At 41.5% G+C, this 24,271-nt stretch overlaps 1 pseudogene; it reads left to right on the forward strand.

Annotated features, from left to right (window-relative positions):
• Window positions 1-3,155: 3,155 nt before the first annotated feature.
• LOC136173588 (non-histone chromosomal protein HMG-14 pseudogene) lies at window positions 3,156-3,964 on the forward strand (annotated as a pseudogene).
• The last annotated feature ends 20,307 nt before the right edge of the window (window positions 3,965-24,271 follow it).

Genomic DNA, 24,271 nt, shown 5'->3' on the forward strand with positions numbered 1-24,271 from the left:
ATAAGCCCATAACAAACATTATCCTCAATGGTGAAAAATGAAAGCATTTCCCGTAAAGTCAGGAACAAGACAAGGGTGTCCACTCTCACCACTACCATTCGAAACAGTTTTGGAAGTTTTAGCCACAGCAATCAGAGAAGAAAAAGAAATAAAAGGAATCCATATTGGAAAAGAAGTAAAACTCTCACTGTTAGATGATGACATGATCCTCTACATAGAAAACCCTAGAGACTCCATCAGAAAATTACCAGAGCTAATCAATGAATAAAGTAAAGTTGCAGAATATAAAATTAATACACATAAATCCTTGCATTCCTATGCACTAACAATGAGAAAACAGAAAAAGAAATTAAGGAAACAATTCCATTCACCATTGCAACAAAAAGAATAAAATACTTAGGAATAAATCTACCTAAAGAAACCAGAGACCTATATATAGAAAACTATGAAACACTGATGAAAGAAATCAAAGATGACACAAATAGATGGGAAAATATACCGTGTTCATGGATTGGAAGAATCAATATTGTGAAAACTGAGTATACTACCCAAAGCAATCTATAGATTCAATGCAATCCCTATCAAGCTACGAACGGTATTTTTCACAGAACTAGAACAGATAGTTTCACAATTTGTATGGAAACACAAAAAACCTCAAATAGCCAAAGCAATCTTGAAGAAGAAGAATGGAACTAGAGTAATCAACCTGCCTGACTTCAGACTATACTACAAAGCTACAGTCATCAATCAGTGTGGTACTGGCACAAAGACAGAAATATAGATCAATGGAACAAAATAGAAAGCCCAGAGATAAATCCACGCACCTATGGACAACTTATCTTTGACAAAGGAGGCAAAAATATACAATGAAGAAAAGATTATCTCTTTAACAAGTGGTGCTGGGAAAACTGGTCAACCACCTGTAAAGAATGAAACTAGAACACTTTCTGACACCATACACAAAAGTAAACTCAAAATGGATTAAAGATCTAAATGTAAGAAACTATAAAACACTTAGAGGAAAACATAGGCAAAACACTCTCTGACATAAATCACAGTAAGATCTTCTATGACCCTCCTCCTAGATTAATGGAAATAAAAGCAAAAATAAACAAATGGGACCTAATGAAACTTAAAAGCTTTTGCACAACAAAGGAGACTATAAGCAAGGTAAAAAGACGGCCTTCAGAATGGGAGAAAATGATAGCAAATGAAGCAACTGACAAAGAGTTAATCAAAAATATATAAGCAGCTCATTCAGCTCAATACAAGAAAAATTAATGACCCAATCAAAAAATGGGCCAAAGAACTAAACAGACATTTCTCCAAAGAAGACATACAGATGGCTAACAAACACATGAAAAGATGCTCAACATCACTCATTATCTGAGAAATGCAAATCAAAACCACAGTGAGGTACCATCTCACACCAGTCAGAATGGCTGCCATCTAAAAGTCTACAAACAATAAATGCTGGAGAGGGTGTGGAGAAAAGGGAGGCCTCTTACACTGTTGGTGGGAATGCAAACTAGTACAGTCACTATGGAGAACAGAGTGGAGATTCCTTAAAAAACTGGAAATAGAACTGCCATATGACCCAGCAATCCCACTGGTGGGCATACACACTGAGGAAACCAGAATTGAAAGAGACACGTGTACCCCAATGTTCATTGCAGCACTGCTTACAATAGCCAGGACATGGAAGCAACCTAGATGTCCATCAGCAGACAAATGAATAAGAGAGCTGTGGTATATACACACAATGGAATATTACTCAGCTATTAAAAAGGATGTACTTAGTCAGTTCTAATGTGGATAAATCTGGAGCCCATTATACAGAGTGAAGTAGTCAGAAAGAGAAATACCAATACAGTATATTAACACATATATATGGAATCTAGAAAGATGGTAACAACGACCCTATATGCGAGACAGCAAAAGAGACATGGATGTAAAGAACAGACTTTTGAACTCTGTGGGAGAAGGTAAGGGTGGGATGATTTGAGAGAATAGCATTAAAACATGTATATTGCCATATGTGAAACGGATTGCCAGTCCAGGTTCGGTGCATGAGACAGGGCATTCAAAGCCGGTTCTCTGGGACAACCCAGAGGGATGGGATGGGGAGGGAGGTGGGTTCAGAATGAGGAGAAACATGTATACTGTGACAGATTAATGTTAGTGTATGGCAAAAACCACCACAGTATTGTAAAGTAATTAGCCTCCAATTAAAACAAATTAATTAATTTTAAAAAATGTTTTAAGCAGTGAGTATCTTTTAATCCTAAATTCCTATTTCATTCCTCCCCACCCCCTTTCCCCTTTGGTAACCATAAACTGCTTTCTATGTCTATGAGTCTGTTTCTGTTTTGTAAATGAGTTCATCTGTATCAGTTTTTAAGATTCAGCACAAAAGCAATGCCCACCTGTTCCTCCACCAACATGGTAAACATGAACTTTGATCTCTCTGGATACCAAACTACCTTCTTATGAGCTCTGAAGACAGAATACAAGATACCTCGTTCCTTTAGCAGAAAAGGAATTCTTCCACCAAAAGGTGTCATCCTAACCTGGGGTAGGTGCACAAATTAGAATAGAAAAATTATTTTCACAACATCCAACTGAAGTTTAGCACTTCCTCCAACTATGAATGTAGACAACAAACCGCAGTATTATTCACAGTACCTGTGATTGTGTTAAAAATACAATTACAAATATTTTCATATCACATCAGAGGTGTTGCCGGTATCTCAAAATGTTATTTATGCTCATTATTTTAGAAATTTACCAGCTATTTGACCTGACTCTGAATCGTTTTAATGTTATTAAATAATATTATATTTTGTATCACCGTGTTTTCTTTAAGATTTAACAACTATATTTCAGTAGAATTGGTTTACTTTGTATTCCTATACATTTTGTTTTATGTATTTAAAAACATTATTCTGAAAAGAAACTCACCGCTTTCACCAGATTCCTAAAGTTCGTCAAGTGCTTAAAACATGCCTACATCCTCTTAGCAACACATACGTTTTCATTAAACAAATAAAAATAAATTTCATGGGTTACTGGCCAGCAAATGGTTACAGAGTTATGGACCAGGAAGGCCAGGTAATGCAGAAAAGCAAATGAAAAAGAAACGAGGAGGGCGGGAGGAGCGGCAGCGGTCAGGTTACTCAGCTTCGCGAAGGCTCTCGGCGCGCCGCGGCCCTCAGGCACCCGGCTCTCGCCCGCCCCGCCGCCACGATGCCCAAGAGGAAGGTCAGCTCCGCTGAGGGGGCGGCGAAGGAGGAGCCCAAGAGGAGATCGGCGAGGTTGTCAGCTAAACCGGCTCCTGCAAAAGTGGAAAGGAAGCCAAAAAAGGCGGCGGGAAAGGATAAATCTTCAGACAAAAAAGTGCAAACAAAAGGGAAAAGAGGAGCAAAGGGAAAACAGGCAGAAGTGGCCAACCAAGAGACTAAAGACTTGCCTGCAGAAAATGGAGAGACTAAAAACGAGGAGAGCCCAGCCTCTGATGAAGCAGAAGAGAAAGAAGCCAAGTCTGATTAATAACCACACACTCAGTCCTGTCAGTGGTCACTGTCTCCCTTCTTGTACAATCCAGAGGAATATTTTTATCAACTATTTTGTAAATGCAAGTTTTTTAGTAGCTCTAGAAACATTTTTAAAAAGGAGGGAATCCCACCTCATCCCATTTTTTAAGTGTAAATGCTTTTTTTCTAAGAGGTGAAATCATTTGCTGGTTGTTTATTTTTTGGTACAACCAGAAAATAGTGGGATATTGGATATGGGAGGCTTTGATTGTCTTGAGTGTCAGCTTAACATTCCATAGATGGGGGGTAGCTTTTATATCCTATAATACAAAAGCATACTAAATGGTAGTTTGGAGTCAGTTGTGCATTTAATGTCTTGAACACTTTAAATTACTTCTCTTCCCATATCGTTTTGGTAGAATTATTTCCTACAGCAAACCACTTTTTAATCTTGGCTCTCCTGGTCAGAATTTTGTGCACTATACTATAACATCTTTGGTCGTGGTAGTCTAGTTTTCCTAGTAACTTGGTTAATGTGCTGTGAACTATTGACAGTTTGGGTATGTAGTGTATATGATATTAAATTGTGAATCAGTGGGACTTATGTAACAACATATCAATATTTGAAGATATTGGTACTTGATATCCTGTTAAGGAAAGTTTGCTCCAAATTTTAAGCTGGAAAGTCACTGGAATAACTGTTAAGAATCACAACTACATGATATTTTAGATTTCTGGTACGTATGTGAAGAATTGTGTACAAATTGAAATGTCTGTGTAGTGATCCTCAAAACAACCAATGAAATCTCAGTTATAAAAGAATAAAAAAAGAAAAATGAGGAAAAATATAATTTCACTAAATAAAATCCCAGTATGTGTGATATTATCCTACTAATGCCTATTTATATAATCATATGCTTGTTTATAAAGTGAAATTGTAAAACATTAACAAACTTTAAATCTCTTTAAAGTGTTGGAAATTGCTCTCTCCTAACACTATCTTGAGAGTTTAAAAATAAAATACTCTTAATAAAAAGCCATAGCTAGGGCATCTGCAGAAAGACCAACCAAAGAAAATTTACCCACTGAGACCATACATCCTGCCTTTCTCTGAGCATAGAACCAGTCCCAAGTTATTGAACTGTAGGAGATTTTCATTAAAAAAATAAGACAGGTGAGAATTTAAGGAAAACATTATCATCTGGGCTGTGAAAATCTCTTTCAAAAAAATTACAGCTTCTTGGCAGCTCACTTGAGAACAACAACAACAAAAAGTGACAAATAATATGTTATAAGATAGAGAAAGCCAGATCACACGGCCAGATTCCACCAGGGTCTTTCCCAGGACCCTCCATCACCCAGGGACCTCTCAGCATGGGTGATGCTCTCTGAACTCACCAGGTCTGAGGAATATCCCCTTTCATCAGTTAGGTCCAGAGTGGGCCTCAGTCTCTCCAGGTTATCCTTCATGCAAGGAAATAAAATTATAGGGTAGACTGTAGCACCATCCACTAAGCTTCCATTCACCCTGCAGCCATCTTTCTTACTGCAGCCAAAATCATTGCTTCTAAAACACAAATGTGATTCTCTCAAACTTCCCTCCAAAAACATTTAGGCTGCCCACACATGTGTGTTCAGTCGCTCAGTCACATGCACCTCTTTGCAACCCCATGGACTGTAGCCCATCAGGCTCTTTCATCCATGGAATTTTCAAGGCAAGAATACTGGAATGGGTTGCCATTTCCTTCTCCAGGGAATCTTCCTGACCCAGGGATTGAACCCGTGTCTCCTGCATTGGCAGGCAGATCTTTACCACTGAGCCACCAGGGAAACACTAGAATAGCAATGCATTGTATAGAAACTGCCTCTACATTTTGATGAAATACAGAGACTGTCTTCACATTCTATACAGCTGCAGTTTTCCCACTGGTCACTGTGGTAGTTTCAGCTTTGTGTCCATGTGTGGTTAAATGTCTCCCTCACTAGACTATAAGGACTGGGACATGGGATTTTTTTTTTTTTTAACATCATTGCAACTCTAGAGCTTTGCACAGAGCTTGATTGAATACTAGGTGCCCAATTAATATTAACTGGATGAATTAACTTGTAGGTTGATGGAAGGATGGATGAATGAATGAGATAGTTCCCTTGCAGTATAACTAACGGGCATGCTGTCAAGATTGTAGCCCTCTTGGCTCATTATCTTTCTGAATCAACCAGACCCGTGATTGTCCATATTTAGTGCCACAGGAACTAGAAATCCACTCTTGAGAAGCAGCACACACCTCCCAGACCATCCACAGCCTTCAGATGTCTGCATCAGTCCTCTTCTACCTCTCAGGCCACATCCTGCCTTTCCCCACCCACCTCTTCCCTAATTCTCTACCCCGACCATTTAGTTGGAATGCCCCACTCCCACCCCCCGTGAACCACAGACGTGCATCAATACTGATCTGCCAAGGCTCAGCTCACCAGCCACATTCTCTGGTTTTCCCTACCAGGACGCCATTTATTTACCTGGGGTGAGGAGCAGGGAGCAGTTAAGAGCCCTGTTCTGAACACCCAAGTGAGCAGCAGTCTCTTACCCATCCAAGTCCAGAGCAAGATCCAGGTTTCTCAGTCTCTGGGGTCCCCAATTCCACCATTGCTCAGCAAGTAAACAAATCCCACTGTACTTTTTTCAGTTGTGAGAATATTTTTCTCCATACTCTAAGCTCTCTGTGCCCAGGGACCACAAACAAGGTACTGTAGCTGAGTCTTGGATTTGGAGCCAGATAAACTGCATTAGAATTCTTGCTCTGCCTCTGTGTGGTCTTGGGCAAAGTCCTTAATCTCCCTGTCTGATTCCACATTGATAAATAAAGGTAACAGCTGCCTCATGGTGTATAAGGTGTTAGGCAAAGCAGACGTCGGACAATACTGACTTTGAGGTCACTGGCCTGTGGCTCTAAGCCCATTTCTTTGGGAGTTGTTTTGTTTTTTTTTTTTACTGTTTCTGACTTGTTCTGAGTTCCAGTGCCTACTTTGCACCTTAGACTCTAGGTCCGGAGGCCTAGAGTTATTGGGTTACTGCAACCCAATACAACACTTGGCACTGCTGTTTATCTGCCTCCCCGGTGTCCGGGTGTCACCAGCTCTCAAACATCCCCATTATCTGCTGTACCCTCCTGCCTGCACCCTCACAGTTCATGCCGAACAGGATTCTCAGGAAGCCCACCACTCTTCCCTGATATCCCACCTGCTTAGTTGGCAGCTCATTAGCATCACTCTTTCCCCTTTGACTCTTTAGTTCCCGTGACTCAGCCCTGCCCAGATAGCCAGTCCTACAACCTTCAGGACCAAAGTTCTATCACCAAGAACACCACTTCTGATTTAAAAGGCATAAAGTGAAAGTGAAACTTGCTCAGTCTTGTCCGACTCTTTAGTCCATGGAATTCTCCAGGCCAGAATACTGGAGTGGGTAGCCTATCCATTCTCTAGAAGATCTTTCTGACCCAGAAATTGAACCAGGGTCTCCTGCATTGCAGGTAGATTCTTTACCTACTGAGCTACCAGGGAAGCCCAAATAAAATACAAACCATGGTCTCAACCAAAGCTGCCTTCAGGCCAAATTTCCAAAGTCAAACAAATGCAGAAATCATAGCTTGGAAAGGTTAATACTTGACTGCAAGGTCATAAATCTACAAAGTGATGGACATAAGACTTGAATTCAGGTAGTCAGATGCTTCTAAGGAAGGAAGGAATTTCGAAACGGAAAATGATGACATTTCTTATTGCAGTGAAAACCTTTAAACCTTGAAATAAGTCATCTACTCATAAATGTGTATCATAAATGTGTCTCTACTTATAAATATGTTTCAAATAGCTGTGAAAAGAAGAGAATCAAAAAGCAAAGGAGAAAAGGAAAGATATACCCAGTTGAATGCAGAGTTCCAAAGAATAGCAAGGAGAGATAAGAAAGGCTTCCTCAGTGATCAGTGAAAAGAAATAGAGGAAAACAATAAAATGGAAAGACTAGCAATCTCTTCAAGAAAATTAGAGATACCAAGGGAACATTTCATGCAAAGATGGGCTCAATAAAGGACAGAAATGATAGGGACCTAACAGAAACAAAAGATATTAAGAAGAGATGACGAGAATACACAGAAGAGCTATTCAAAAAAGATCTTCACAACCCAGATAATCACAATGGTGTGATCCCCCACCTTAGGAAGCATCACTACGAACAAAGCTAGTGGAAGTGATGGAATTCCAGTTGCTCTATTTCAAATCCTAAAAGATGATGCTGTGAAAGTGCTACACTCAATATGCCAGCAAATTTGGAAAACTCAGCAATGGCCACAGGACTGGAAAAGGTCAGTTTTCATTCCAATTCCAAAGAAAGGCAATGCCAAAGAATGCTCAAACTACCACACAATTGCACTCATCTCACACGCTAGTAAAGTAATGCTCAAAATTCCCCAAGCCAGGCTTCAACAGTACATGAACCGTGAACTTCCAGATGTTCAAGCTGGTTTTAGAAAAGGAAGAGGAACCTGAGATCAACTTGCCAATATCTGCTGGGTCATTGAAAAAGCAAGAGAGTTCCAGAAAAACATCTATTTCTGCTTTATTGACTATGCCAAAGCCTTTGATTTTGTGGATCACCACAAACTGTGGAAAATTCTGAAAGAGATGGGAATACCAGACCACTGACCTGCCTCTTGAGAAATCTGTATGCAGGTCAAGAAGCAACAGTTACAACTGGACATGGAACAGACTGGTTCCAAATCAGGAAATGAATATATCAAGGCTGTATATTGTCACCCTGCTTATTTAATTTATATGCAGTGTACATCATGAGACACGCTGGGCTGGATGAAGCACAAGCTGGAATCAAGATTGCTGGGAGAAATATCAATAACCTCAGATGTGCAGATGACACCATCCTTATGGCAGAAAGCAAAGAAGGACTAAATAGCCTCTTGATGAAAGTGAAAGAAGAGAGTGAAAAAGTTGGCTTGAGGCTCAACATTCAGAAAACTAAGACCATGGTAACTGATCCCATCACTTCATGGTAAATAGATGGGGAAACAGTGACTGACTTTATTTTTCTAGGCTCCAAAATCACTGCAGATGGTGACTGCAGCCATGAAATTAAAAGACACCTACTTCTTGGAAGAAAAGTTATGACCAACCTAGACAGCATACTAAAAAGGAGAGACATTACTTTGCCAACAAAGGTTCGTCTAGTCAAGGCTATGGTTTTTCCAGTAGTCATGTATGGATGTAAGAGTTGGACTATAAAGAAAGCTGAGCACCAAAGAATTGATGCTTTTGAACTGTGGTGTTGGAGAAGATTCTTGAGAGTCCCTTGGACTGCAAGGAGAGCCAACCAGTCCATCCTAAAGGAAATCAGTCCTGAATATTCATTGAAAGGACTGATGCTGAAGCTGAAACTCCAGTACCTTGGCCACCTGATGCGAAGAACTGACTCATTTGAAAAGATCCTGATGCTGGGAAAGATTGAAGGCAGGAGGAGAAGGGGATGACAGAGAATGAGATGGTTGGATGACATGGTCAACCTGATGGACATGAGTTTGAGTAAATTCCGGGAGTTGATGATGGACAGGGAGGCCTAGTGTGCTGCAGTTCATGGGGTCACAAAGAGTCAGACACAACTGAGTGACTGAACTGAACTGAACTCATAAATGTGGGTAATTGTGATACACCTTGGGAGGATGTGGCCTTAAAACCTAACTTCTACCTCCATTTATATGCTGGAAAATTTAGTTGTCAGTACTGATTAGTCAGAAGCCATTTCCTTCACAATCAAGATCATTTGAAATCTTCTGAAAAAAATAAACATCTAGTTCTAAAGTCCCTTATTTACATAGTGATTATGTACATTTACTTGTCATTTGTGGAGCTTTTTTTAAAATTTTTTATTGGCCAGTATATAGTAGATGCTGCTATATACTAAATGCTGCACGGATTGGATGGATGGAGAGATGATAGATGGATGAATGGATGTTGGGTGGATGGATAGATAGATGGGTAGATGAATGGATATCATGGATTCTCTGTCTTGAGCAATTAAGATCTACCCTGACTGGGTCTTTTGATCCTTGACTATTTCAGTTCTCTCTCTTTTTTTTTAATTTAGTTTTTTTTTAATTGAAGAATAATTGCTTTACAAAATTTTGTTGTTTTCTGTCGAACCTCAACATGAATCAGCCACAGGTATACACATATCCCCTCCCTTTTGAAGCTTCCTCCCACCTCCCTCCCTACCCACCCCTCTAGGTTGACACAGAGCCCCTGTTTGAGTTTCCTGAGCCAGACAGCAAATTCCTGTAGGCTATCTATTTTACTTATGGTAATGTAAGTTTCCATGTTACTCTTTCCATTCATCTCTCCCTCTCCTCCTCTCTCCCCATGTCCATAAGTCTGTTCTCTATGTCTGTTTCTTCATTGCTGCCCTGTAAATAAATTCTTCAGAACTATTTTTCTAGATTCCATGTATATGTGTTAGTACATGATATTCATCTTTCTGACTTACTTCACTCTGTATAATAGGCTCTAGGTTCATCCACCTCATTAGGATGAACTCAAATGCATTCCTTTCTATGGCTGGGCAATATTCCATTGTGCATATGTACCACAGCTTCTTTATCCATTCATCTGTCGATGGACAGCTAGGTTGCTTCCATGTTCTAGCTATTGTAAATAATGCTGCAATGAGCAGGGAGATACATGTGTCTTTTTCAAGTTTGGTGTCCTCAGGATATATGCCTAGGAGTGGGATTGTTGGGTCATACAGTGGTTTTTTCCCTAGTTTTTTAAGGAATCTCCATACCATCTTCCATAGTGGCTGTATCAGTTTACATCCCCACCAACAGTGCAAGAGCATTTCCTTTTCTCCAAACCCTCTCCAGCGTTTATTGTTTGTAGACTTTTTGATGATGGCCATTCTGACCAGTGTGAAGTGAGATCTCATTATCTCACTAAGAGGTGAGATCTCTTAGTTTTGATTTGCATTTCTCTAATAATGAGTGATGTTGAGCATCTTCTCCTATGTTTGTTAGCCATCTGTATGTCTTCTTTGGAGAAATGTCTTTTTCCCACTTTTTGATTGGGTTGTTCGTTTTTCTGGTATTGAGTTGTACAAGCTGCTTGTATATTTTGGAAATTAATCCTTCATCAGTTGTTTTATTTGTTATTATTTTCTCACATTCTGAGGGTTGTCTTTTTACCTGGCTTATAGTTTCCTTTGCTATTCAAAAGTTTTTAAGTTTAATCAGGTCCCACTAATTTACTTTTGTTTTTATTTCCATTACTCTAGGAGGTGAGTCAAAGAGGATCTTGCTGTGGTTTATGTCAGAGAGTTTTCTACTTATGTTTTCCCCTAGGAGTTTTATAGTTTCTGGTCTTATATTTAGGTCTCTAACCCATTTTGAGTTTATCTTTGCCCCATTGTATATTTTTGCGTCCTTTGTCAAAAACAAGGTACCCATAGATTCATGGGTTTATTTCTGGGCTTTCTTTCTTGTTTCATTGGTCTATATTTCTGTTGTTTTTCATTGTTAGTGAAAATTCCATATTTTCATTGTTAGTATATAGAAATGCAAGTGATTTCTGTGTATCGAGTTTGTATCCTGTAACTTTGCTAAATTCACTGATTAGTTCTAGTAATTTTTCTGATACTATCTTTATGGTTTTCTATGTACAGTATCATGTCATCAGCAAACAATGAGAGCTTAACTTATTCTTTTCTGATCTGGACTCCTTTTATTTCTTTTTCGTCTCTGACTGCTATAACTAGGACTTCCAGAACTATGTTGAATAATAGTGGAGAAAGTGGACACCCTTGTCTTGTTCCTGGTCTTAGGGGGAATGCTCTCAGTTTTCCACCATTGAGAATAATGCTTGCTATAGGCTTATCATATATGGCCTTTACTATGTTGAGGTAGGTTCCTTTATGCCCATTTTTTGACAAGTTTTAATCATAAATGGGTGCTGAATTTTGTCAAAGGCTTTTTCTGCATCTATTGAGATTATCATACAGTTTTTATCTTACAGTTGTTTAATATGGTGTATCACATTGATAGATTTGTGTATATTGAAGAATCCTTGCATCCCCAGAATAAACCCAACTTGATCATGGTGCATGAGCTTTTTGATGTGTTGCTGAATTCTGTTTGCTAAAATTTTGTTGAGGATTTTTGTATCTATGTTCATCAGTGATATTGGCCTGTAGTTTTCTTTTTGTGTGTTGTCTTTGTCTGGTTTTGTTATCAGGGTGATGGTGGCCTCATAGAATGAGTTTGGAAGCGTTCCTTCCTCTGCAATTTTTTGAGAGTTTTAGAAGGATAGGCATTAGCTCTTCTCTAAGTGCTTGACAGAATTCTCCTGTGAAGCCATCTGGCCCTGGGCTTTTGTTTTTTGGGAGTTTTTTATCACAGCTTCAATTTCAGAGCTTGTAATTGGGTTGTTCATAATTTCTATTTCTTTCTGGTTCAGTCTTGGAAGATTGAACTTTTCTAAGAATCTGTCCATTTCTTCCAGGTTATCCGTTTTATTGCCATATAGTTGTTCATAATAATCTCTTATAATTCTTTGCATCTCTGCATTGTCTGTTGTAACCTCTCCTTTTTCATTTCTAATTTTGTAGATTTGATTCTTCTCTTTTTTTTCTTGATGAGTCTGGCTAAAGTTTTGTCAATTTTGTTTATCTTCTCAAAGAGTCAGCTTTTAGTTTATTAATCTTTACTATGTTTCTTTCATTTCTTTTTCATTTATTTCTCCTTTGATCTTTAAGATTTCTTTCTTTCTGCTAATTTTGGATGGTTTTTGTTCTTCTTTTTCCAGTTGCTTTAGGTATAAAGTTAGGTTGTCTAGTCAGTGTTTTTCCTGTTACTTGAGGTAGGATTGTGTTCTAGAAATTTTTTGGTTTCCTTTTGAGTTCTTCAGTAACCTGTTGGTTATTTAGAAACGTATTGTTTAATCTCTATGTGTTGTGTTTTTTACATTTTTTTTTTCCTTGTAATTGATATCTAGTCTCATAGCATTGTGGTCAGAGAAGATGCCTGATACAATTTCAATTTTCTTAAATTTACAGAGGTTTGATTTGTGACCCAACATATGGTCTATCCTGGTGAATGTTCCATGTGCACTTGAGAAGAAGGTGTATTCTTCTGCATTTGGATGGAATGTCCTGAAGATATCAATGAGATCCTTATCATCTAGTGTATCATTTAAGACTTGTGTTTCTTTATTAATTTTCTGTTTTGATGATCTGTCCATTGGTGTCAATGGGGTGTTAAAGTCTCCTACTCTTATTGTGTTACTGTCAGTTTCTCCTTTTATGTCTGTTAATGTTTGTCTTATGTATGAGGTGCTGTATGTCAGGTGCATAGGTATTTACAATTGTTATGCCTTCCTTTTGGATTGATCCCTTGATCATTACATAGTGTTTTTCCTTGTCTTGTAATACTCTTTATTTTAAGGTCTATTTTGTCTGATATGAGGATTGCTACTCCAGTTTTCTTTTGCTTCCCATTTGCATGGAATATATTTTTCCATCTCCTCATTTTCAGTCTATATATGTCTTTAGGTCTGAAGTGGGTTTCTTGTAGACAGCATATATATGGGTCTTGTTTTTGTATCCATTCAGCCAGTCTGTGTCTTTTGGTTGCAGCATTTAGTCCATTTACATTTAAAGTTATTATTGATATATATGTTCCTATTGCCATTTTCTTAACTCTTTGGGGGTTGATCTTGTAGATCTTTCTCTTCTCTTGTATTTCTTGACTATATAAGTCCCTTTAACATTTGTTGTAAAGCTGATTTGGTGGTGGTGAATTCTCTTAACTTTTGCTTGTATGAAAAACTTTTGATTTCTCCATCAATTTTGAATGTGATCCTTGCCGGGTACAGTAATCTTGGTTGCAGAGTTTTCCCTTTCAGTACTTTAAATATATCCTGCCATTCCCTTCTGGCCTGCAGAGTTTCTACTGAAAGATCAACTGTTAAACATATGGAGCTTCCCTTGTATGCTACTTGTTGCTTTTCCTTTGCTGCTTTTAATATTCTTTCTTTGCGTTTAGTCTTTGTTAGTTTGATTAGTATGTGTCTTGGCATGTTTCTCCTTAGGTTTATCCTGATTGGGACTCTTTGTGCCTCTTGGACTTGATTAACTATTTCCTTTTCCATGTTGGGGAAATTTTCAACTATAATCTCTTCAAAAATTTTCTCATACCCTTTCTTTTTCTCTTCTTCTTCTGAGACCCCTATAATTCAAATGTTCGTGTGTTTGATATTGTCCCAGAGGTCTCTAAGACTATCTTCAGTTCTTTTCATTCTTTTTACTTTATTCAGCTCTTCAGATGTTATTTCCACCATTTTATCTTCCAACTCACAGATTCGTTCTTCTGCTTCAAATATTCCTCTATTGAATCCTTCTAGAGTATTTTTAATTTCAGTAATTGTGTCATTTCTGTATGTTTATTCTTTAATTCTTCTAGGTTTTTGTTAATTGATTCTTGCATTTTCTCCATTCTGTTTTCAAGGTTTTTTATCACCTTTACTATCACTATTCTGAATTCTTTTTCAGGTAGTTTGCCTATTTCCTCTTCATTTATTTGGACTCTGTATTACTAGTTTGTTCCCTCATTTTTGCAGTATTTCTCTGCCTTTTCATTACTTTTTTAACTTACTGTGTTTGAGGTCTCTTTTACACAGGCTGCAAGATTGAATTCTTTCTTCCTTTTGGTTTCTGCCCTTCTGAGGTTGCTGCAGTGGTTTGTATAAGCTTCGTATAGGGTGAGATTTGTGCCGAGTTTTTTGTCTGTTAGTTTGTTTTTCCTCTGATGGGCAAGGCTGAGTGAGGTGGCAATCCTGTCTGCTGATGACTGGGTTTGTATTTTTGTCTTGTTTGTTGCTTAGATGACTCGTCCTGCACAGGGTGCTACTGGTGGTTGGGTGATACTGGGCCTTGTATTCAAATGGTTTCCTTTGTGTGAGTTCTCACTCTTTGATACTCCCTGGGGTTAGTTCTCTGGTTGTCTACAGTCTCGGAGTCAGCTCTCCCACTCCAAAGGCTCAGGTCTTGATCTCTTGTCAGGAATGAAGATTCCACAAGTGGTTTGTTATGGCATTGAGTGATATTAAAACAAATACCCAAAAATAAGAAACCAAAGATAAACCCCAGACAAATGGCAGTTCCAAAATCAGGCAAATAATAATCAAAATAATGGAATATACACATATACATATACATCCATAAGCAAAATCAAAACAGTCCAACAAAAATAAAGTACAATAGACCCAGTGAACACAAGAAACCAAAAATTATATCTACCAGTTAAGACCAAAACTAAAGCAAGGTGCCAAGTGCAGAATAAAGCAATGAAAACAAAACTAACAAATATGTTGAGAGGAAAGGAAAGAAAGAAAAGAAAGAAAGGATACGCAAAGTTAAAAAGAGGTAGATAAAGCAGATTTATATACATTAAAGATTAACTGCAAGGGGAAAAGAACAACAGGAAAAGCAAAGAAAGGAATAAATGTAGAAAAATAATAATTGCTTAAAAAATAAAATTAAAAAAAAAATTTTTTTTAAAAAGGAAAACTCCACAGAACTGCAAAAGCCCAATGTAAAGGCAGAGGTTTATAACAATAAAACATGTGACTTGGGAAAAAAAAAAGCTCAATAGCTTAATTGGATTTCATAGTGCCAATAAAATCTATGACAACTACAACAGTGGAGGGGGAAAGGAAAAAAGTAAAAAAAAAAAAAAAATCCAAAAGAATCTACAGAACAAGTCAAAAGATAAGAATAGTAAAGGTTTTTCTTGAGTCACTGCTGTCAGAGTCCTCTCCCTCGCTGGGAGTCACAGTCCACCTCACCTCCCCAGGATGCCCTCCAACACTGCTGATCTCTGGACCTGCTGTGGGGGCAGCTCAGACTCTAATTTGGTCCCGCTCCTGTGTGTTCTTGCCTCCAAGGTCCACAGCTATCAGAACTGGTGTGTTTTCTTTTGCGGGAGCTCTCAATGGCCTTTTATAGGTTCCATAGACACAGAGTCTGCCTAGTTGATAGTGTGGATTTAATCTGCAGCTTGTGCAGCTGGTGGGAAGGTTTCGGGTCTTCTTCCTTAGCCACACTGCCCCTGTGTTTCAGTTGTAGTTTTATTTCCAGCTCTGCATGTGGTCGTCCACTGGCGTTTGCTCCTGAGGCTGCCCTGGAGGACTTGGGTCTGCCCCAATGAGGGTCAGGCATGGAGGTGGGGCAGCTGCTTGCGTCGCAGGGGTTCTAGCAGCACCAGGTACTCAGGGGGGTTGGCAGATAGGGCAGCAGGAAATATAGTGTCCTAGAAGGGAATGCAACCAGTATTGGCCAATACATTCCAGTATTCTTGCCTGGAAAACCCCCTTCCCTGACAGAGAAGCCTGGCAGGCCACAGTCCACAGGGTCACAGAGTTGGACATGACCGAAGGAGCCCTGCGTGCCCAGACACAAGACTTCTTCTGCCTGTGGCAGCTCTGCCCCTTGAGGGTTGAGTGTGAAGGTGGCCCAGCTGCTTGGCTTGCAGGGACCCTGGCGGCTCCAAGTGAGCAGGAACACAGACTGCCTCCACCACAGGCTCTCTCAGAGTCTTTTTTGAGCCTCTTGTTGCTGGCGATCAGAAGGCCTTTTCGGCCAGTTTGTAGCTCCGCCCATCCAGGCACATAGAGGCTCTCTTGCCTGGGGTGCTTCTCCTTAGAGCAGCGCATCAGTCACTGGAAGGGGCGCCCTGGGTGTGGCCCTACTCTGTAGTTCAGGGTGTCAGCGTTTGATGGGCCAGCCTCTCTACTGTTCAGCTGCCGACGCTGGTGTGTGGGGAGAGAGACTATGGTGATGGCTCCACCCCCTACGCGTGACTCAGCAGTGTCACCTTGCTTCCGTGATTGCCTGGCTTTCCTCCACGGGTATTTCCCACCACAATCTCCTCCCTCATGTCCCCTGGATCCGTCCCTCCACAGTCAGCAGTAGCCCTCGCCCTAGGACTGCTCCACAATCCCTAAACTCCAGCTCCCAGCCACTGCGCCTTCCAGGAGACCCACGTTCCTGCCCGCCTTATGTATGGCTGCTGCAAGGACTGTCTCATTCTCCTTCCATTCAGGCTGCCACAGCTCAGCTGTTTCACTCTCAGCCTTAAATGTTTCTTCTCTGACTCAGACAGTTGCCCTGATGGGGGGATCAGACCCCTGCTTCAGTTCCCCCACCTGCCGAAGGCAGGTGCAGCCCTACCAACACTCCTGTGTTTCCCCCTAGTTCCTTTGTCCTACCGAGTTTTGCGTGGTTCTATATATTCTTTTCCACTGGTCAGGTCCTCCTGTCCACTCTCAGCTGGTGTTCTGCATGCACTTCTGTGCCTGAAGATGTATTCCTGTATCCGCAGAGAGAGACGTACTACACATCCACCTACTCCTTCACCATCTTGTTTCTATTTCAGTTCTCTTTTGCTACCTAATAAGTTCAGTGCCAAAAAATGATGCTTTTGAACTGTGGAGTTGGAGAAGACTCTTGAGAGTCCCTTGGACTGCAAGGAGATCCAACCGGTCCATCCTAAAGGACATCAGTCCTGGGTATTCATTGGAAGGACTGATGCTGAAGCTGAAACTCCAATACTTTGGCCACCTCATGCCAAGAGTTGACTCGTTGGAAAAGACCCTGATGCTGGGAGGGATTGGGGGCAGGAGGAAAAGGGGACGACAGAGAATGAGATGGCTGGATGGTATCACTGACTCGATGGACATGAGTTTAAGTAGACTCCAGGAGTTGGTGATGGACAGGGAAGCCTGGCATGCTGTGATTCATGGGGTTGCAAAGAGTCAGACACGACTGAGCGACTGAACTCAACTGAAGTTACTCAAAAACTTGGTTGGTAAAAAAAAAAAATATTAACGGTGCATTTTTCCTCATGATTCAGTGGGTTGACTAAGCTCAGCTGGGAGGTTTTCCTGCTTCAGCTGGATCACTCATGTGACTGCTTTCAGCTAGGAGCTGGGCTGGGCTGCCTTGACATTCCTCCACAAGCTTTATTGCTCAGTGAGGTATCTTCTCCTCTGGTCATTCTCCAAATGCACTCTCAACTGCTGCAGTTTATCCTGGACATTCAGCTTGGCAGCTGGGTTTCAAAAGAGAGAAATGCAAACACTAATGGTAGCCATATGGTCAAACCCAGGCTCACTGCGGGAGGGGAAACAGAGAACATGAATGCTGGAGCTGGGCTTCATTTAAGCCAGCTGTGTATCATCTACTCACTGGCTTACTTGCCTCCCCTTCTTATCTCTTTGAGTATGAACTAGTCCAAAAGACTGTTGTAAAAGTCAGGATACTTTTAATAGACATAAGAAAAACTTGACTCAGAGAAACTAAAGCAAAAGCAAAACAAATTAACTCCTGTGACTGTAATCAGGCATAGTTGGATCTAGGTGCTCAAATATTGTATTCAGGACTCTCTCTCTAACTCTTGGCTCTATTTGATTCCATGTTAGCTTTATTTCCTAAAAGGCAATCACTGTGTAATGAAAAAAATCACCAACAGTACATAGTTAAGTCGTCTTCACACCTTACAAACTCAAGAGGTTAGAGCTCTCCCCTGACTTTAATTTTCCAAAAGAGACTATTTGCCCAGAGTCTCCAGACAGGAGACATCTCCAGACACATCTGTGGCTCTGTGGGAAGGATCCTTTTAGTATTTTTCACTAACAGAACAGCTGTTCAGTGTCATTAACACTGCATAACAAATTGCTAAATTTTAAGTGATTTAAAATAACATAAATGATCATTTTATTATATCATGGTTTCTGTGGGTCAGAAACTTGAGGCTGGCTCTGTCGGGCGGTTCTGACTCAGGAGGGCTCAAGAGGCTGGGGTGTCCGGTGACTGGAGCCGGAATGGGGAGGGGGAGGAGGAGCGGTCGGGCTCCAGGGTCCCTGCCTGCAGTCTCTCCACCTGGGATAACTGGGCTGCTTCGTAGCACAGTGGCCTCAGGGCATGTAGCTTCCTTGGCAACAGGCCCCCAGTGAGAGTGCTCCCACAAACAGGTAAAAACATTCCATTTTCTGACCAAGACGTGGAGAGCACGCAGCATCACTTCCACTGGCCAATGCTGTCGGTTATAAGGGAGACAGAAAAGGCCCAAGGGAAAAGGAATCAGACTCTGCCTGTGACGAAGGAGGGGGCACGTCCACAAAGCCATGTAGATGGAGAGATAGTCTTTTATTTATTTATTTTTAATTGAAGAATAATTGCTAGACAATGTTTCATTGGTCCCTGCCACACATCAACATGGATCAGCCATAGGGAACACACGTCCCGCCTTCCTGGACGTCCCTCTCCCCTCCCAGCTTAGCCCACCCCACTAGGCGCTCACCAAGCCCCAGTTCAAGCTCCCCGGAGCATACGGCAAACCCCCACTGGCCTCTGTCCCACACACAGTCATGCGTGTGTCTCCCCTGACCCCTCCATGCGTCCTGCCCTCTCCTCCCACCCCCAGCCCCAGCCCCTCAGTTCGCAAGTCTATTCTCTACGGGGAAATAGTTTTTGGTCATTTTGGAAAATGCAATCTGTCACAGCAACCCTCACAGGGCCCTGGTTGGATGTATGAGCTTCATTTCTGACATGTACCCTATACAATCCCAGGTTATCAGGATATCATGTTGCAAACATGTTTCTCTGACTTCAAATGACCTTTACGTGAAGCACCCGTGGATCTCCATGTCTAAGCTGACTTCAGGCCTATGTGTTAGCAGTGGGATAAAAAACACTGTCAGTCCATTCCTCATGCCCCACACCAGATTTCAACCCTGTTCCTTATCTCTGAAACTGCAGTCTGATTTGGCAAAAATCTCCACCAAAATTTAAATCAGTTTATTCTTAATTTTGTAACTTGAGAGAATAAAGCTTAAGAAACTCTTGGGCTTTCTTTTTAGTTCACTTGTCAAAAGTGAATCCAAACAAAAAGAATAGATAAGTTTTAAGCAAAATAGAGTCACAAAAACTAGGAGCAAGTCTTGAAAGCAAGAAGAGAGAAAAGACATATGGCATACAGATAAACAATAATTAGTCAGAAGGCAGTTGTTTCTAAAGTAACAATGTAAACTAAAGTACAGAGAATACTGCCAACATGCTGAGTGACAATGATTATCAAATTGTCAAGAAAATGTCCACATCCAACTAAAACATGTGACTGAAAATAAAATGTGATTGAGGGTATGCCCAAGACAACAGAGTAGGAAGACCCTGAACTCATTTCCTCCCACGGGCACAGCAAAATTACAACTTACAGAGCAACTGTCTATGAGAACAACCTGAGTACTAGAAGAAAAGATTTTCCAAAACCAAAGATATAACGGAGGAACCTCACTCACCCGTGAGGTGACGGGGTGGGGGGCTGATGCAGAGACACAGTATAGTCAGGACACATACTCCCTGAGCTGGTAACCCCAAAACAAGAGGAACAGCACAATTTCGGAGGTTCTCCCCGAGAAGCAAGGAGCCATAGCCTCCCACTGGACTCCCTGACTGGGGTCCTACACCAGGAGGACAAGCCCCCAGAAAATCTGGTTTTGAAAACTAGTAGGGCTTAAGGAATTCCCCGGTTGTACAGTGGTTAAGACTCTACATTTCACTGCAAGGGTTCAATTCCTGGTCAGGGAACTAAGATCCCACATGCTACTTGGCAAAAAAAAAAAAAAAAAGAAAATATATTTAAAATAAAAGATCCTACATGCTTGTGCAGCCAAAAAATAATCTACTTTTGCAAACCAGCAGGGCTCATGTTTGGGAGCCGAGGGCTACAGGACACACGTGCAGAACCTGACATGCTCTGAGTCCCCAGGCGGAGGCGGTAACTGGGAAGGAGCCTGGGTCAGACCCACCTGCAGATCTCGGAGATCCCGCCGGAAAGACGGGAGGCAACCAGGGCCTGCCCTGGGGATGACGACGCTGGGGGCAGGCACGTCAGGGAGCTTATTCTACTGCAACACCAGCATCCACACATGCCATTCGGGACGACTGCATCCAGCCTGTGAGCTCCCGAGGCATACTCGCCTACCCGCGAGCCAGCCTGGCCTCACGGCCCTCTGGGGACAGGCAGACAGCCTTGTAAAAACCCGCCCACCCACCCACAGACCCTCAGTCACCGCGCGGGGGACCTCGGGGGACGGCAGAAGGCTGGCGCCCGGGTTTTCACTGTGGCATGGGTGGTTACAAACAGGCAAAGAACAAGATCAGAATGATCCATACAGTGATGGATTAGCATCAGAGACCTCAACACAAACTCAAGCTTAGCTTAACATAGACATGAATGTTTACACACGGAAATACTTGTAGATGTGTGTATATACGCAGGTTAATATGCACGCCTGCTCCGTCAGCTAGGAGGGCACAGAAGCAAAGGAACCCCGAGCAACTCGCATAATTAGCGCCCAGAAGTTGGTTTCTGGAAGCGTTCTCTATTAGGAGGGCTCGTTAGGGCTCTTTGGAGAAATGGCTTATTCTGTGACCCGGACAGAAAACAGACGAGATGAGGGACCTCCTTGGTGGTCCAGTGGTTAAGACCGCCTGCCATTGGTGGGGACGTGGGTTTGAGCCCCGGTCTGGGAAGATCCCACGTGCCGAGGTGCGCCTGAGCCCGCGCTGTTTAGCCTGGGAGCCACAGCGACTGAAGTCGGTGAGCCTGGAGCCCACGCAAGAGAAGCCGCCGCGGTGAGAATCCGCTCGCCATGACCAGAGGAGCCCCACCCCCGCAACTAGAGAAAGCCCGAGCCCAACAGCGAAGACCCAGGGCATCCAAAAATGAATGACTTAAAAAAAGAAAAACATACAAGATGAACCCAGAGCATCTTATAGTGCCAGAAAACTTAAAAGTGCTAAAAAAAAAAAAAAATACACAAAACACTTGGAAAACTTGAATGACAGAATTAAGTAGTATGAGATTATAACCCAGAGTATAAAACAAATATAATATAAATAATGAAATAGACATATAAATGGGGGAAATATGCAAATCCCCCATGCAGAACTGCAAATAACTTATGGACACACCCCACCCTCAGAGAGGTAGAATATAACTTTCAAGAGTGGGCTGCAGGCGATGCCTGCCTGCCATAGACAAGTAATCCGGGCCAACAACAACAGTGATCAGTAATCTTAACAGCATAGTCCTTAGATGTGATGAGGATAAACTTTTACCTCCTGTGGTCTTCCCACCCAGAACATAATAACTCACAGAACATTTAATCACAAGGGGAAAAAATCAGACAATTCTCAACTGAGGGATAGTCTACAAAATACCTGACCAGCACTCCTCAAAACTGTCGTTTTCAGAAACAAGGTCTTGTCTGGGAAACTACCTTAGCCAAGAAGACCCTAACGGTACATGACAGCTGAATGGAACGTGGTGTCCTGGGTGGAGTCCTGGGGCGGAGAAAGGGCATTAGGTGAAGACTAAGGAGACACGGGGAGGCAAAAAGTCGGACACAACTGAGCGACTGAACAAGGACATCTGAACAAAGTGGGGACTTTGGTTAATAATAATGTATCAGTATTGATTCATTCCTTGTAACTGTTGTGGCTGTTGTTCAGGTGCTAAGTCGTGTCCGTCTCTTTCTGACCCCGTGAACTGCAGCACGCCAGACTTCTCTGTCCTTCACTATCTCCTAGAGTTTGCTCAGATTCATGTCCATTGAGTCAGTGATGCCATCCAACCATCTCATCCTCTGTCATCCCCTTCTCCTGCCTTCAATCTTTCCCAGCATCAGGGTGTTTTCCAACGAGTCGGATCTTCACATCAGGTGGCCAAAGTATTGGAGCTTCAGCTTCAACATCAGTCCTTCCAAGGAATATTCAGGGTTGATTTCCTTTAGGATGGAGTGGTTTGATCTCCTTGCAGTCCAAGGAACTCTCAAGAATCTACTCCAGCACCACAATTCAAAGCATCAATTCTTTGGCCTTCTTTATGGTTCAACTCTTATATTTGTAAATGACTACCAGAAAAACCATGGCTTTGACTATGAACCTTTGTCGGCAAAGTGATGTCCTTCTCTTTTAATATGCTGTCTAGGTTTGTCAGACCTTGTAATTTCTTGTAATGATTTTTAATTTTTAAGAAGTTAATACTAAGGGAAACAGTGTGGAGGGTCTATCTTCACAATTTTTCTGTAAACCTAAAATGGTTCTAAACTTAAAATGTTATTTTTAAAACTGAAGTGAATGCTACCCAGAGAGAGGGAATGAGTGTACGCCTGATAAGAGAGCAGGTGGGTGAACAGTCAGAGCAATACCAACCGGCAGGGTGACAATGGAAGAACTGGCAGATTACCGGAAAGCTTAAAGCTTTGTCATTCCAAGAGTGATCGCTAGCCAGCAACATTGTATCACCTAGAAACATGAGAAATGCAGAGTCTCAAGCCCACCCCAACCAACCTACAAAAAGAATTTGCCTTTTAACAAGCTCTGTATAGGTGATTCATATGCACATTAAGATTTAAAAGGCACTAGTTCAGTGACTATCAAATATGGATTGCCTGTTCATCTTCTGTCCTCCCCAACTCCACCCCAGCAAAATTCTTCTACTATAAATCTCAGTAATTCAGTGTTTCTTTTTTAATTTTATTTTTATCTTTTTAACTTTGTCAAGATTTTTAGGGATTTCCCTGGTGGTCCAGCGGTGAAGAATCTACCTGCCAGCCCAAAAGACACAGGTTCAATCCCTGGTCTGAGGAGATCCCACATGTCCCAGGGCAACTAAGCCTGCACACCACCGCAATCACCGGAGATCAGCCCTGCTCCCTGCCGCTGGAGAGAGCCCGTGCAGCAGCAAAGACCCAGGGGGGCCATAAACTAATTAATTAATTAAAAATAAAATATATTTGTTATACAATTTTTAAAGATTACTTCTCATTTATTGTTATTACAGAATATTGATTACACCCTCCCCCATGTTTTATGAAGCCTGACTTACGCCCGAGAGTTTGCACACCACCCCCCACTCTGATACTGCCCCCACGCACTGGTGACCACTAGCTTGTTCTCTCCATATATGAGTCTGCCTCTTTCTTGTTACATTCACTAGCTTGTGGTCTTTTTTAGATTCTACATATAAGTGCTCTCATACAGTTCAATAAATCAGCTTTTCTGATAGACATCACTTAACTACAAAAGCTGATGAGCTCACGAGGAGCTCACACCAGTGTTCTGTGACAAACTAGAGATGAGATGGGGTGGGAGGTGAGCCTTCAAGAGGGAGGGGACATGCGTACCCCTACAGCTGATTCATGCCGACGTGTGGCAGAAACCAACACAATATTGTAAAGCAAGTATCCTCCAATTAAAAATATATATTTTTTAAAAACCTGATGAACTTACCAGGGATTCTAATTGTGAACATGTTTCTAACGGGACAAATTACAGGCTGGATTTCTGGACAGCACTTTCAGTCTTCATTTAAATTTTGTACTAGTTAACTATCCCTCAAATGGTTGGGAGAGTTAGTGCGGGGAGCTCTCTTTTTAAAAGGTAAGTGTTTATTGATCAGTTTGAAGTATTGGTATTAATAAATGTAAACTTACTCCCCTGGTGGCTCCATGGTAGAGAATCCACCTGCTAATGCAGAAGATGCAGGTTCGATCCCTGGGTCTGGAAGATCCCCTGGAGAAAGAAATGGCAACCCACTCCAGTGTTCTTGCCTAGGATATCCCATGGA

The sequence above is a fragment of the Muntiacus reevesi genome, chromosome 8 (genome assembly GCF_963930625.1).
Source record: "Muntiacus reevesi chromosome 8, mMunRee1.1, whole genome shotgun sequence".
Taxonomy (NCBI): domain Eukaryota; kingdom Metazoa; phylum Chordata; class Mammalia; order Artiodactyla; family Cervidae; genus Muntiacus; species Muntiacus reevesi.